The following is a 15,124-nucleotide window of genomic DNA, read 5'->3' as shown; positions in this document are numbered from 1 at the left end:
AATGAGCCAAGGGAGTTAGACTTTAGAATTGAGCGACCTGTTCTCTCAGAGCCTTGGTGTCCTCATATTATACAAAGTGTGGGCATGCGTGCATGTGTGTGCTCTTCCTAGTTTGTGTGACTATTCCAAAGTTTACAGGATACAAAGTGTTGGAAGAAAATAATAGCATGTTATTTGGTCCTGTCATCAGTATTTCAACAGACCTTTGGTTGCGTGAACTTTACGTGGTTAAGATAATGCAATTTCTTCAGAAGAGATAGCCATTTTTGGTCAAAACGTAAGAGTTATAGAGATAAGTCTGGATCAGTGTGTATTTACTGCGGTACTCAAATTTGTCTCATTTTCTGGGCTTGGGATAAATAGTCATCAGACTTTTATCATATGGCAGACTTTGAAGGAAGGTAAGTCTTCAATGTTTATGAGTCACAAGGGTGCCCAACAGGCATAAACATTATCACAAATTCTGGATTGCTTTGTGATAATCGAATGTCAACCTACTATCAATTAGTTACTTTATATATTAAACAATTAGATCTCTGAAACAGTTTCTTCCTCTGTAAAATTAGAATAATAATGACACCTCTTTTAGGGTTTTCTGTGAGGCTAAAAAGAAATAGTAGATATAAAGTACTTAGGATAATGCTTTCTGCATGGTAAAACAGCAACATATTTAAAGATTATTTCTACTCTCATCAATAACTAAATTTTGAAACATTGCACAATCAGTTTGTTTTGTCATAACTTGAGTGGAAAAATAAACCTTGGATAAATGATTTGCTTTCTTAGTCCACTTCACAATTACAACAAAAATCCATAATAGAAATACAGATTTTAAAAACCCAGGAATATTGGACAAAAATTTTATTTCAGAAAAAATAGTGAGAATCAAAATGCATATACACTTTTATCAGGCAGATGATATACTTTTGAAAAAACAGTGAAGAGCCAAAAACAACAAAATAAAGAAGTTGTGAAAAAGTCATTTTATTTGCTGTCTTCTATATCCTGCAAAGATAAATAAGAATTGTTTTGCTCTAGGAATGTTACATTGTTCCCCCAAATTCCCCTTATTTATCTTCTAAATTCAAAACCATTATTGTGTACAATGACAGACTTGCTCCCAAAAGTTTGTATTGTTATTGCTATTGACAATACCACGTTCTAAATTTCTGGAGAAAGGACAAACAAAATAAGTTATAGCCCTACAAGGACAGGTTTCTCATGTCTGTGCTCAAATTTAAGCCAATAAAAATGACAGTCTTATTAAAACAAAACAAAGCAACTAAGGGTAAAAGAATAAAGGCAATCATATCCCAAAACTGAAAGGGAGAGACCACTCTTGAAGGATTCTAAATTTAGTATTGTGGAAGAGGTTAGTGATTAGTTTCACTTCATAAAAAAAAAACCTGTTTCAATATTGCCTTTTCAGTTCACTTTGGATGAATATAAATAAATGAAAATTCCCGTTTGTTAAGAATGTCCATCACTTCAGGGTATGTGTAAGTGGAACGTTGGGAATGAGCCTGCATTAGGATTTCAAGAATTGAATAATTTGCTTTCTTATATTTCAGGGAAAGTTGGTCTAAGCAAAATATTAATGCGACCAGTATCTATGAGCTTCAAGGTAGAAGAGCATATTAATGCACTGATTTTATTTCACTGAAGGAATATGACACTTCTGGACAGTTTAAGAGATTGGTTGCAATATATGGAAAGAAAGAAAGGCGATCATGGAAGCCACACTGTGCTGTTCTGTGATGCTCGAGTCATAGCAGACATTAATAAGTCACTAGCTATTTTCACATGCTTGTCATAACCTTCGTGTCACAATTTCAGTGAAGAGAGAATATAAAACAAAGAACTTCAGGGAGAGAAAGTTAAAGCAAGCCTGTCAAGGATTGGCAGGCCCAAATTTGATCTCCCTTCTGTTTTCCTCACTGTTCCCTGAGAAGCTTGTGTCAATCTCACTTGGGCCAAGTTTTCAAACATAGCACCTAATTTGGGAAGTGTCTGAACACAATCAAGTTGTCACCAGGCCATCTTGTGGGCATTCAGGCTTTCTGATAATGATACTAATTTGGATAGCCCAATTTAGATCCTTGTGCTTACATTAGTCTCTATGAAATCAGAATATAAATTTTGCTTCTTAAAGTTGTAAACATAAGATGTATTAAGAGCCTCGAGTTAGCAAGACACTTAAAGTAACATCTATTCTTGTATATGACTTTGTGTTACTCTGGGAATAACTAATTGGTGGCTCACCACAGGCTTTTAAGTTACGTATTAATATTGAACAGCAGGATTAAAAGGGAGCAAAGGCCAAGACTTTGGGATAGTATTTTGGGATGAAGATAATTAATCGATTTAATTGTTACTATGAACACCATTGATGTTAGTTCTGTGCAAAAGTTAACTATGCCAACCACAATTTTATTTCAAAAACACAATGAAAAAGAACCTCAAATAAGTAATTGGTATGTGTATACATATGTGTGTCTGTGTGTGTATAGATAGATAGATAGATAGATAGATATAAGTAAATAGTTAATATTGCTTATTTGGATATCGGGAGTTAGAGCTAAAATTTGGGTTAATGTTATTAAGCCAGTCTTAAGCATATGTAGCATCTTCATGCTCTTAAACAAAATTTTATGCAGAATCTTGAAGGAGGTTAAAGATAACTTCATCAAGCCTAGGCATTTAGAGAAAGGCATCATCATCCTTCCGTTGGAAGCCTGCACAACACTATGCAGAGAACAGTCAAAAAAATTTAGAGTTAGTAATTTTTAAATATATTTGTGTTTTGTACAACAGAGTATTCTATATTCTAGCATTTTCCATCAAAAAAGGAGATAAATAACTAATTAGTTTGAAAAAAAAATCAAGTCTACTTTCCTTGATACTCCCTTGTATCACATCACATTTTTACAAATGCAAGGATTTCTTCTGCCCTTAATGTAACACAAAACACCTTATTTAAGCTATATGCCAGCAGATTTTTAAAATGTACATATGCACATACATACAGGTATGCATGCATACATACATATCCCTATACATTCATATTTTAACTTTATTATTTAGGAAATCAAAAAATTATTACAAAAAAGTTATAAAAATACAGGTTTTTCTTCAAATTGTATCTCTCCTCATATTTCAGTCCCAGTTTAGGTGAGCCATGTTTCCATAGAAGGTGTGTTCCCAGGTTTCTTGTGACTTTTTACTCAGCCACCCTCCTATCCTGATCTACATGTCTGAACCTGGCTCAGTCGATCAATCCTAAGAAAGGAGGGAGAGAAGAAATAGAAAGGAAGCAGTGTTCTGTTAAGGAATGGGTATGGAACTTGCTGTATGACTGCTGTTTATTTTCCATTAAGTGAGAACTTAGGTGGAAACAGACCAAAAAGCTGAGAAATGTTGTCTCCAGCTGGACTTCCATGGATGCTATGAAAACAAGTGTGCAAGGAGGGTAGTGTGTGAAAATGGATACTGGGGAAAATTAGTAAGCCTTGCCATGGTGATGCATTTCTAATTTGAAAATCTGATATTTAAAAAGTTCATCATCTCCAGAAAATCCACCAGTACTTTGAAATTGAGAGTTCCCTAGACACTGTCACTCTTTTAAATTAGCATTGTTTTGAGACTTAATCTGGTGAAGAATCCTTCCTCTTCCATTGCTTTGTCAGAGTCAGAGCAGTTCTTTTTTTTTTTTCTTTTGTATTCCTTTTTTATTTTCCAGTAACAGCCTGCATTTCTACCAGAGTTCTCTACTTGGCAAACTCTGACTGTCAGAGTGAGAGCCCTTTTGAGCTCAAGTCCAATGCACGTACCTTACAGTCTATGATGGTAGCTGTGACAGGAGCAATGTCACACATATTTTTGAGAGGAAATGGTCAACGGCACTTTCCTTTCTGAACATTATGTGGTAAAGGAAGATCGCAAGATGATTTATAATTAGTAGTGGAATGTAGCTTTGTGACAGAATGGAGATTAGAACGCAGGGTATATTTGACAAAATCACAGAAAATACCAAATCATAGTTTCATAATATGAACAGGTACATTCTTACTTAACCCACACAAGACTAACATCCCCATACAGTGCAAATCAAATTTTCAAATGTAACCATTTCTGACTTGTTTTGGAAATAAGAGTCTTGTATAGATCTACTGTCATAAAAAAATAAGAGGAGGGGCACCTGGGCAGCTCAGTCGGTTAAGATTAGCATTTGCCTTTGGCTCAGGTCAAGTTCCCAGGGTCTTGGGGTCAAGCCCCCATTAGGTCAGTCTCCCTGTTCAGCGGGGAGTCTGCTGCTCCCTCTTCCTCTCCCGCTGCCCCTCTGTGTCCCTCTCCCACTCATGCTCTCTCTCTTTCTCTCTCTCTCAAATAGATAAATAAAATCTTTTTTTTCTTTTTAAATAAGAGGAATCAGTGTGGGCTATTTAGGTGTGCCTTTAATTAATGAGATTCAAAATTTGTGATTTGGTTTCTGAAATCTCTGGGGTTTAGATTTATATATCCTGTCTAATTCATTTTCATGAATTTTAATAATATTTGGCAATTGATTTTTAAAGGCTAAATTAAACTAGTAAGTAAAATTTACTTTTTTGAGAAAAGTCTCAATTCTTGAAAGTTATATTTAACGCGGACTGAATGGCAGGATCAAAGGAAGGCTACTAATTGCCCCCAAGGTAAAGGACAGTTTTTAACCTTGACTGGATCTTATATCACAAACTAGGACTTGGATGTCAATGTGTAAATATATGTTCATCCACAGAGCAGATGGTAGGATCCTTCCAGAAATGGATAGTCTTGTGGACAAATAATCAAGAACCAAAATGATATTCATTTATCCAATAAATACTTATATGCTTATTGCATTCATTCTTTGTCAGGGTCCTATGATAGACACAAAGAATTCAGCAGAGGAAATAAAATGGTCTATGCTCTTACAGAATTTAAATTCTAAGGTGAAAGACAGGCAATAAACACATCATTACAATTTTGATGACTGTCATGAAAGGAGATTCAGAGAGATCGTTTACTGAGGTACCCAATCTACACTAGGAAGATTAGTAAAGGAAGTGGCATCTTAGTTAATACATAAAGGATGACATAAAACTTACGTATATGTAGTGGTGAAAAAGAGGAGCTCCAGAAAGAAGTGATTTCCTGTTCTAATGTCTGCATGTGAAAAGAGAAACTGTGTGTGGAATCAATTGAGTAAGTCCCATTTGTCTGAAGCATAGAAAAACATGAGTATTGAAAAGGAATAAGAAATGAACTTCCAGAGGTGGGTAGAGACAATGTTTTACACAGACTTGCTATCCATATTGAGCGTTTAGAAGTTTTTGTAAATGGCAATAGGAATTAGGAAAAATGGTCAAGAGGCTCTATCACTAGTCTAGGCATTAAAAGGCAGTGGTTCTCTGGTCTATAGCAATGGCAAGGGTAAAGAGAAGGTGACAGAAGGGAGAAGTGTTTGGATCAATAACATTTGGTGATAGACTGAAGGAGGAAGAGAGGGGAGTCAAGGATGATTCGAAAGTTATTGGCTTCAGCACCTGGGTATATGGTGTTGGCATTGAATGAGATTGAAAACACTGGAGGAGGGTTTTGTTCAAGAGTGTAGGGAAAGGTCATGAGTCTACTGGTTTAATTTGTCTTTAAGACACCCCAATAGAAAGATCCAATGAGACACTGGACATATAATTTGTAGCTCAGTGCAGGTTCTAGATTGGAGATGAGAATTCAAACCTTCTCAGCCTATCTCTGGTAGTTGAATCCCTTGGGAGTGGAGGAGATTACTTGAAGAGAATATTAATGGACAACAAATATTAAGACAGGTTAAATCAAGATATAGAATTGAAGTCAGGAAGGATATTCTTTCACTTCAATAAATGACCTAAATGGAGTGATACACAAACTTCTCCGTTTTTAGCATATACCTAGTTCAAAAAGAACAAACGTTTTTTTCTGAAAAAGTAATGATTTTTATTAATAGGTGATGGGGCGCCAGGGCAGTTCAGTAGGTTAATTGTCCAAGTCTTGACTTCAGCTCAGGTCATGATCTCGGGGTCCTAAGATTGAGCCAACTCAGCAGGAATCTGCTTGAGATTTTTTTCCTCTCCCTCCCCTTCTACTCCTCCCCCTTGCTTTCCCTCTCTAAAATAAATAAATCAATCTTAAAATATTCCAGATTTTAAAAATAGATATTGATTTCTAGAACAAAAACAGTTAATTTACAGTCTAAAGAATTATAAAAGATAACAAATAATGTTAAATTACTAGGGAATATAAGCAAATTAATTCCAATAGAAATGACCTAAATAAGACACTGAATAATCTAGAACTATGAAAGTAATATTATGTGTTCCAGTAACAGTTCATTACTTAATGAAACTACATCTCTTAAAAAAAAAGACACTACATCTATTACTAGATTATAAGTAAAGATTCTTCATCTAAAATTATTTTTCTTATTGTATTCCTCTCTAGAGTCATATGTAAGAGAGTTAGAGTTTATCTTACCACTCAAGAAGGGTAAGATAAAAAGTTAAAGCTTCAAGTTCTACTGAAATGATTTTTTTGGGAATGATAGTTCTTATAAAATAATAAGGCACACATATACATTTGTGTAGGAATTAAGTTTCTCTCTCTAAGACTCATCTTTACTACCCTTATTAATACTTGGAGATATTCTAAATATTAAGTTCATGATCCTAAGAAGAGTTGGTGACTTGTCTTCAAAATAATGAGGGAACTTTGTGTGTTGGGGGGGAGAAGCCCACTAGAGTTATAGGATCTATATTTACACCCTGATTTTACAATTTACTTAAGTTTTGTAAAACTCAGAATTTTCATCCGGAAAATAGATTTAAAATATTTCAATAAACTAAACTGTGAAGTATTAAATGAAATGAGGTAAGTGATAGATTTTGTTACAATGTCCAAAGCAGCTTAATTGCTGTTTGGAATTCAGTCATATAAATAAAGAACACTATTATCACACAATTCAAGGAGAAATAAAAAGAAAGACATCTGTGACATAATAAATTTATTCCAGAGCACATAAGAGCAAAGGCAAAAGGTTACATCTACTAAACCACTGATATTTCTTGAAGAAAGCCACACTGACATCAAAGACTACTATTCACCTCCATCTGTGACACCCCCACAAAGGAGGAAAACATGAAGACAGTTATAACAATGTGAACACAGTGGATTTGCATAATTCAAAACTACATATTAAAAAGCTACATGAAAGTCCTTGAAATGTTGGAAGTCTTTGAAAACCCTGTAAGTTAACAGGCAAATGAGAGCTTTGGAAATCTCATATACCATGTAAAAATAGAAGAATAAAGTTGTAAATTGAATTAGCTTTTCTTTTTCATAGAATTTATGAACTTAATAAACAAAACTGACTTGCTTCTCCAGGAAGATGACTTAATGTAATCAGTATTTTTAAAATGAATTCTCCCCACTTGACTTAATTGCTCACACTGGTCTTTTTTTCTATGCAATGTATCTTTGGCTTTCTCACACTGGCAGTCACAGAAGTTAAAAGTTTAAGTAACTAGCATCTCTGAAGCTTTTGCTCTAGTTTCACGTCAGTGTCTATCTCTACAGTACAGACTAGTAGCCTTATACGAGCTATAAGCAATGTGTGACAAGTGTCTACAGTGTATGCAAACACGAGTGAAATTAGCTTTCATTCCTCACAGGAGTCATTACATAGTAGTTGTGAACAATATAAATTACTTCTTGTCATCTTTTTACATTTGATCAGTTGAAGGATCCCTTTATAAAGTGTGAGGAAGAGGAAAACTATTGGCAATATGACACCCCTTTATGTTCAATTTGAAAGTTTGTTCAATTTCATATTCACACTACTCTACTTTCTGATGGTCTCTCTTTTCAAAATGGGATTCCTTTGATAGTCAGGCATCTTATATCTTATTCCTCCAGGCTAAGATCTCTATTTTCACTGCTTCCTTTGGAAATTAGAATTTCTCTCTTCCACAATATTAAGTAGAGGCTTTTTTAAAGTGCTTATGACTTGACAAAAAAATGCATTAGCTGTGAAAACTGACAAGAAGTTGTGCTTGTGGAGATTGCAAGAAGCAGCAAAACCTCTATTACTAACATATTGCTTTTTATTATAAAATATGACTCCCATTAGTTTTGGGCTACAGCCAAGTCTCTTCTCATAGTTTAAAAAGGAGTTACCTTGACAAGATTCGACTTAAATCACATCTTGATCTATATTATGAACACAAAAGAACACTTTCTGCATTAAAGTGACAATAAGAGTCTGATTTATAAACCTAAAGCAAAGAAATTCAGAGTTAAATAAATCAAATGACTTAGCACTTGTCCCTAGGTTTTTTTTTTTTTTTTTTTGCAAAGGTGTGAAATCTATGAGGGAAAAAAAAAAGAATAAATGCAATACCAAGTATTCCATCTGTAAATTCAAAGTATTATGTGAGCATATTAAGCATGTGTTTTCAGTTTGGTGAATTTCAAAAAGATAATTAGAAATAAGACAATTGTCTCCTCAGAACTAGAATGTAATTTGCGGTGTTTCTGGACCCATAACAATTGTGAGTGTGCTTTTTTTCTTTCTTTTTTTTTATTTTTCTTGAAGCATGATACAGGTTTACAGCTAGTTCACATATTTCATAATCTTAAACACCCTCAGGAAAATTTATTTCTGGTCAACTTAGAGAGTTAAACCACCTAGTATTTCTCTAAAGCCCCCAAACTTAATAACTCTACAGTGTGTAAAAGAAAATCTCTCTACAGAGAACAGAACATAGCCACAAGGAAAAGAGACAGGTATCTACCAAAAAAAAAAAAAAAAAATCAATCAGTGTCAAGCAGCATTCTGAATGCTTCCAAATTAGACAAAATCCAAGCCTTCATGAAATTTACTTTAAGGATGATTCTAAGGCAAATGTGACAGTTATCTAATTATTTCCTGAGTTGGAGCGTAAATCGAAAAATGGAAGTAGAAGATGGGGACAAGATATTACAGGAAAACTTTAGAAATAAAAGCATATTTAACTACGTTTTAAGGATGATTTAGGGGGTGGAAGTGCTCTAACCAGAAGGAATACGAGAGAAAGCCTGACTTGAAGAAACATGTGCTGGTGGCATAAGAAGAACAGCAATTTAATGGAGATAGAGAAGAGACGTAGGAGAGACTTAGGCCATGCATTTGGGACATCGAGGGTCTGCATTTCTTAGCTATGGTCTTGACAACATAATTCAAGATTTAGGATGAGATTCCCAACCACATGAGAAATGACGTGTGGACAGCTGGGATAGCTCCATTCCTCCTCAGTAAGGATGTTCCACAGGCTGAAGTAGAAATGAAGTTTCATCTGCTTTTCCTTTTTGACTTCAAATGCTGCCCAATCTCCATAATATCTACAGGGACAATTACTCTCTAAGGAGTGACCCAGCTAGAAATAGTTAAAAATAAGCCTGCAAACTAAATTCAGTACTCTTGCTGTTTACATGCAACTGAATTTTACATATTAACAAATCAAAAAACAAAAGTAAATATTTTTGCAAAATGTCTTTAACACTAAATATATTAGCTGCTAAGCTATTTTTTAAAGAAGTATTTTAAAATATTTTAAAGTATTTTTAAAGAAGTATTTAGAAGGTGCTTCACTAGAAATCCAATTCAATATAAAAATGCTTAAGTAGTTTCATAAGCAATATAATATATTTTTAAATTATTAATGCTATTTCTATGCATGACTAAAACTAACACAATAGAAGTTAGTATTTGCATGAAGTTGTAACACTACTCTGCTTTTCTGATTACATGAAACCCAATATAATACATTTATTTTAAATTACTAAGATATATAGAGTTGCATGTATTTACTCAGACCAAATTAAAATATTTGGTCTTTATTTCATCACTGTATAGTTTTTCTTCCATGTAAATATGTTGAAGTTAATGAAGGAAATGGAAAAAAAAATCTAAATTAGCACTTCTTTATACTACTGCTACCGATGAAAGTGTACATTTTAATTAAGATAGAACAAAAGAGCTAATTACTACTGGACCCAAATTCTCATGGCAGGGATTAAGACTAATTTTTGTTCATGCATGAAGCACTTGTCATGTTTGCGTGAGTTCAGTAGTTTTTACTCGAGTAACCAATTCTAACATGGAAGAATAGTTGAGGTAGAAGATAATTTTTAGATGATAAAACTCCACGCCAGAATTTTCAGGAAACACGTTTTATGGATTGAAAAGCTAACACTCTCTCATAACTTGGCTAGTTCCAGAGCTGAGGCCAGATCCAGCTCTTACCTAGAAACCAGTGGTCTGCCCACCATGTCACACTGAGTCATCGTGGCTTGGAACCGCATGGTCAGAACACTAACACTTAATGATGACTACAAATGAATAGCTTTAACAAAGGACAGCTTAAAATGATAAACTAATTCTCTGCCATTAAATTTTGAACAAACCTAATGAAGGATTCTGCCTTACTTCATACTAGATCACTTAGGTATTAAGAAGACAAAGCTTGAGGGGTGCATGGGTGGCTCAGTTGGTTAAGCCTCGGACTCTTGATTTTGGCTCAGGTCACGATCTCGGGGTCATGATCTCAGGATTGTGAAACTGAGGCCTGCATCAGCCTTGCAATCAGCGTAGAGTCTGCTTCAGATTCACTCTCCCTCTTCCTCTGCCCCTCCCACTCGTGCTCTTCTCTTTCTCTCTAGGATAAATAAATGAATCTTTAAGAAAGAAGAAGAAGACAAAACTTGAGCAAAACATACAATTAAATTACTTTCCCCAAACATGTAATATAATTACATTTATTATTATTGATTATATGAACTATATTGATTATATAATGGTTATATTAAGATATAGAATATAACCAATTATATATAATGATTATATTAAACTATAATCAGAGATCAACTCCTTAGTATTTTACAAGAAGATGAAGGAGACTCTTTTGGAGTCAAGACTGATTTTGTCTTTTAGTTTAACACACTTCAAACTGAGTCTATAAACCATCAGCTTAATTGATTAATAAATGACATGTCAAATCGTTGAACCAAAATGGTTACTCAACTGATTGACTGAGGGCAAATGCTTAAGGTTGCCAAGAATGTTTAATCATCACTTTTTAGTGGAAGAAAATAAACACTCCCAAATATTTTTTAATAAAAAGAAATTAATGGAGATAACACTGGGCTTGAAAAGTAGAAGGTGAGTTTGAACCCACATTCCAGCACTTCCCGGCTACATGTCTGCTGCTAGGCTACTTAATAATTTGTAAAATGAGGGCAGCATTACCTGATTTCTACCTGACAGGAAGTTTAAGGGATTAATATAGTATAGTCAAGTTAGATTTATATCTATATTTATATCTGTATCTATATTTATATATCTTTGCATTGGAGGCTGTGGCAGTCAGTTAAAAAAAAACAAACAAACAATTTTAACCAGTGCAAAATTATTTAGCCATCCAATTGTTCCACCACCATAAATTATAATATGCAGAGTATTTTGGACATTATTGTTCCTATGCTCCTCTGCTTTCCCAACTTTCCAAACCCCACCTGTGGCCAATGGTGGTACATTAACAAACTTTCTAGCTGTCTGGCTACCAGTTGAGTCCAGCCAAGAGGATCAACAGCAGGAGTTTGGAGAGAGGAAGAAGATCACGCTACCCATTCCCCCAGCTCTGAATGGAAGGTTCACTGCCCAACTATGCACCTTAATTGAAGATCACAGAACTTGTCAAGGTACCATCTCTTCTGATTCCTATAACTTCATCTTGCCCTTATTTTTCAGGATTAGGGGTAATAATAGTGCTCCGTGTCATTATACAATCCCCCTCAATTTTGCTATACGTTGCTACATCTTGGTGAATACTTTTACTAGACTGTCTTCAAATTCCCAATTTGACAATGTAGTCCATTCACTACCAGGAGCTTGACTGATACAACACATTAGAACCTGGTAATAATCCACAATGGTAAGGATGGCATCTGGGTTGTTTATTTTTTTCCCCAGTAATAACTTTAATAACTAGTGATTTGCTTAATTCCATCCCTACTCTCTTACACAATACCCCTTAAAAGCAATAATATATGTTTTCAAGTAAGTGGTCTCTTTTAGGCTGTACCACTGACCAAGTAAAGTTAACTGGCATATACCTCAAAATCAATCCCTACCACTTGCAAATAAATAAAAGGTGAATGATAGAGTTCAATAAAGCAAGTCACAATACTTCTTGACAAGCAGTTGGCACCAATTTTCACCAATCTTTGGTACTAATTTTGTGAAAGATGAGGATAACCAGTATATATGCCAGAGGAAAAAAAAATCACAGAAGCCTTAGTTTTAGCATATACAATAACAGGGAAAACAAATGGCAGCAAAGAGCTGTGTCCTGGAGAAATGGGAACTCCCTGAAATTTCTGTTTCTTCATTGAAGTAGGAGTTTGGCTACAGAGGTCAATATTTCGAGAAAATAAATAGCAACATGAATTACACAGTGCTGATTCCATAGTCACTCATATTTCTATAGGAGACACAATAATACATTTTTCTGTTAGGCTTGATTTTTATTTCATGTTTTTTGACTTATTTGAACATGATAGATTAGATAGATGATCACGTTAGGTAATGATTTTGAAAAAGTAATGCTATGAATGATTCTCTGATCTTAGAAAATGTTGTGGCATTTCCATATTACTAGACTACAACAAATGAAGTTTCTTAAAAACAGAATATATACTTTGAAGTGTTTTGTAAGTATGAGTTGGCACTGATGTGGATAGATCCAAATCACAGTTCAATGTTTGACGTTATTCACTGTTTAAAATAATCCTAAATCTCAAACCAAAACCCACATACGCCTTTTTTGGGAAATGAACCAGAATTTAATGCTGATCTCTATCTATCAAAATTTTACTCCAAGAAAGGCCAGAAGCTGAGGACTTGTCTGCATGCAGACTGGGGGAAGAGGAACCAGGAAGAAAGCAAAGAAGGAGCAGGAGAGGCACCAGGGGACTGAGCATCATAGAGGAGAGAGTCTCAGCATGGAGGAAGTGGTAGATGGGTCCACAGGAGCTCCTTGATTCCTAGGAAAGAGGCACTTCTGCAGAAGTCAAATGGCTGCACCATTGAGCTTCTGCAGGGAGGAGATCACAGGCTGCTCTTCAGAAAACAGGCTGATTATGGATTTCCATTACATCTTGCGGCCTATGCTCTGTCCACTCAGATGCTTATGGCATGGCCCCCGGCTGTTCTAGATCTGAGCCTTGCTTATGCCCCGGCACTAAGTCTCAGCTGACGCTGCTCAGCCTACAGCCTGCAGTCTGCCTGAGACTGAGCACCATGCCTTCAATTAAGTTGCAGAGTTCCGATGGAGAGATATTTGAGGTTGATGTTGAAATTGCCAAACAGTCTGTGACTATCAAGACCATGTTGGAAGATTTGGGAATGGTTGATGAAGGAGATGATGACCCAGTTCCTCTACCAAATGTTAACGCAGCAATATTAAAAAAGGTCATTCAGTGGTGCACCCACCACAAGGATGACCCCCCCTCCTCCCAAGAATGATGAGAACAAAGAAAAACAGACAGATGATATCCCTGTTTGGGACCAAGAATTCCTGAAAGTTGACCAAGGAACACTTTTTGAACTTATTCTGGCTGCGAACTACTTAGACATCAAAGGTTTGCTTGATGTTACATGCAAGACTGTTGCCAATATGATCAAGGGGAAAACTCCTGAGGAGATCCACAAGACCTTCAATATCAAAAATGACTTTACTGAAGAAGAGGAAGCCCAGATACGCAAAGAGAACCGGTGGTGTGAAGAGAAGTGAAATGTTATGCCTGACACTGTAACACTGTAAGGATTGTTCCAAATACTAGTTGCACTCCTCTGTAATTGTTAATATTAGACAAACAGTAGACAAATGGCAGCAGCAAATCAGTTGTTTAAGCAGAATATTGTCCTCCTTGCATGTGTAGTTTGAGTACAGATTCCAAACTTATGGCTGAGTTTCTTCTTGTACGATCAAAAGTTTCTTTTTTCTTTGCTCTAAATAAACCTGAACTGTGAGTTCTCTGTAGAAGGTGAAAAAAAAAAAAAAAAAAAAAAGTCTCTATGCTTTGCAAGCCAAATAAGGAGGGGGAGCAAAACAGGGAGGGAAAGCATGAATTTTAGTATAGCTTTAGAATCTAAGACGTAAAATAACTTGTCAAAGCATCTAGTTGAATCTTAAGGAATAGCTTCCAAACTGAGCCTATCTAAATCATTAAGAATAATAGCTTTCATTTGTTTTTCTACTTAAAAATATAGTGTGGTACTATATAGAATAGAAAGTTAAGATCATCAGGCCTATAGCTGACAACTCTGGGTACAAAAGAGCTCCATCTATAGAAAATCTTTTCTTTTAAATCTGAACTATATTAGGGATTCTGAAAAATTTTTAAAAGAATGTAAGTTAATGGTTTATAATTAAGGCTTTAATATAATGATTCATACCATTGACTCATCAACTTTCCTTTCATGCAAATAGATTACCTCACAACTCATGAAATGACAGGTATCAAAAGAGCCACTAGAAAAAATTTTAATCCCTTAAATCACATAAGTAAGTTAGGAAAGTGACTCAAGATTAGGTAACTGGGCCACAAATGTAACTGATGAAATAAATGATGGGGAAGGTGTTGCTGTTTTGATATAAATTCTTTCATTCCATGATATTTTTCATATGAGATCCAAGAAAATTCACTGACTTATTAATTTTTTTAAGTAGGCTCCACGTCCAGTGTGGAGTCCAATGCAGGACTCGAACTCACAACCCTGAGATCAAGACCTGAGCTGAGATCAAGAGTCAGATGTTTAACCGGCTGAGCCACCCAGGTGCCACTAAAATTTTAATATTATAGCAACTCATCTTTTTCTTTGGATATATCTTAGTTTTTATCACTTTATATTAAATTTTAAAAGAAAATATCCGAACATTTAATTAAGAGTTTAAAATGACAGGAATTAAGTAATTTATGTCTATGAACAATAATAAGCATTTAGTAAATAAAAAGAATATACAATTAGTTC

The 15,124-nt window shown here is 35.0% G+C and overlaps 1 pseudogene; it reads left to right on the top strand.

Annotated features, from left to right (window-relative positions):
• The first annotated feature begins 13,389 nt into the window (after window positions 1–13,389).
• LOC113925338 lies at window positions 13,390–13,899 on the top strand (annotated as a pseudogene).
• The last annotated feature ends 1,225 nt before the right edge of the window (window positions 13,900–15,124 follow it).

This window comes from Zalophus californianus, chromosome 2 (genome assembly GCF_009762305.2).
Source record: "Zalophus californianus isolate mZalCal1 chromosome 2, mZalCal1.pri.v2, whole genome shotgun sequence".
Lineage (NCBI taxonomy): Eukaryota > Metazoa > Chordata > Mammalia > Carnivora > Otariidae > Zalophus > Zalophus californianus.
Note: the sequence above shows the minus strand (reverse complement) of the source record. Positions and strands in the feature narration are given on the sequence as shown.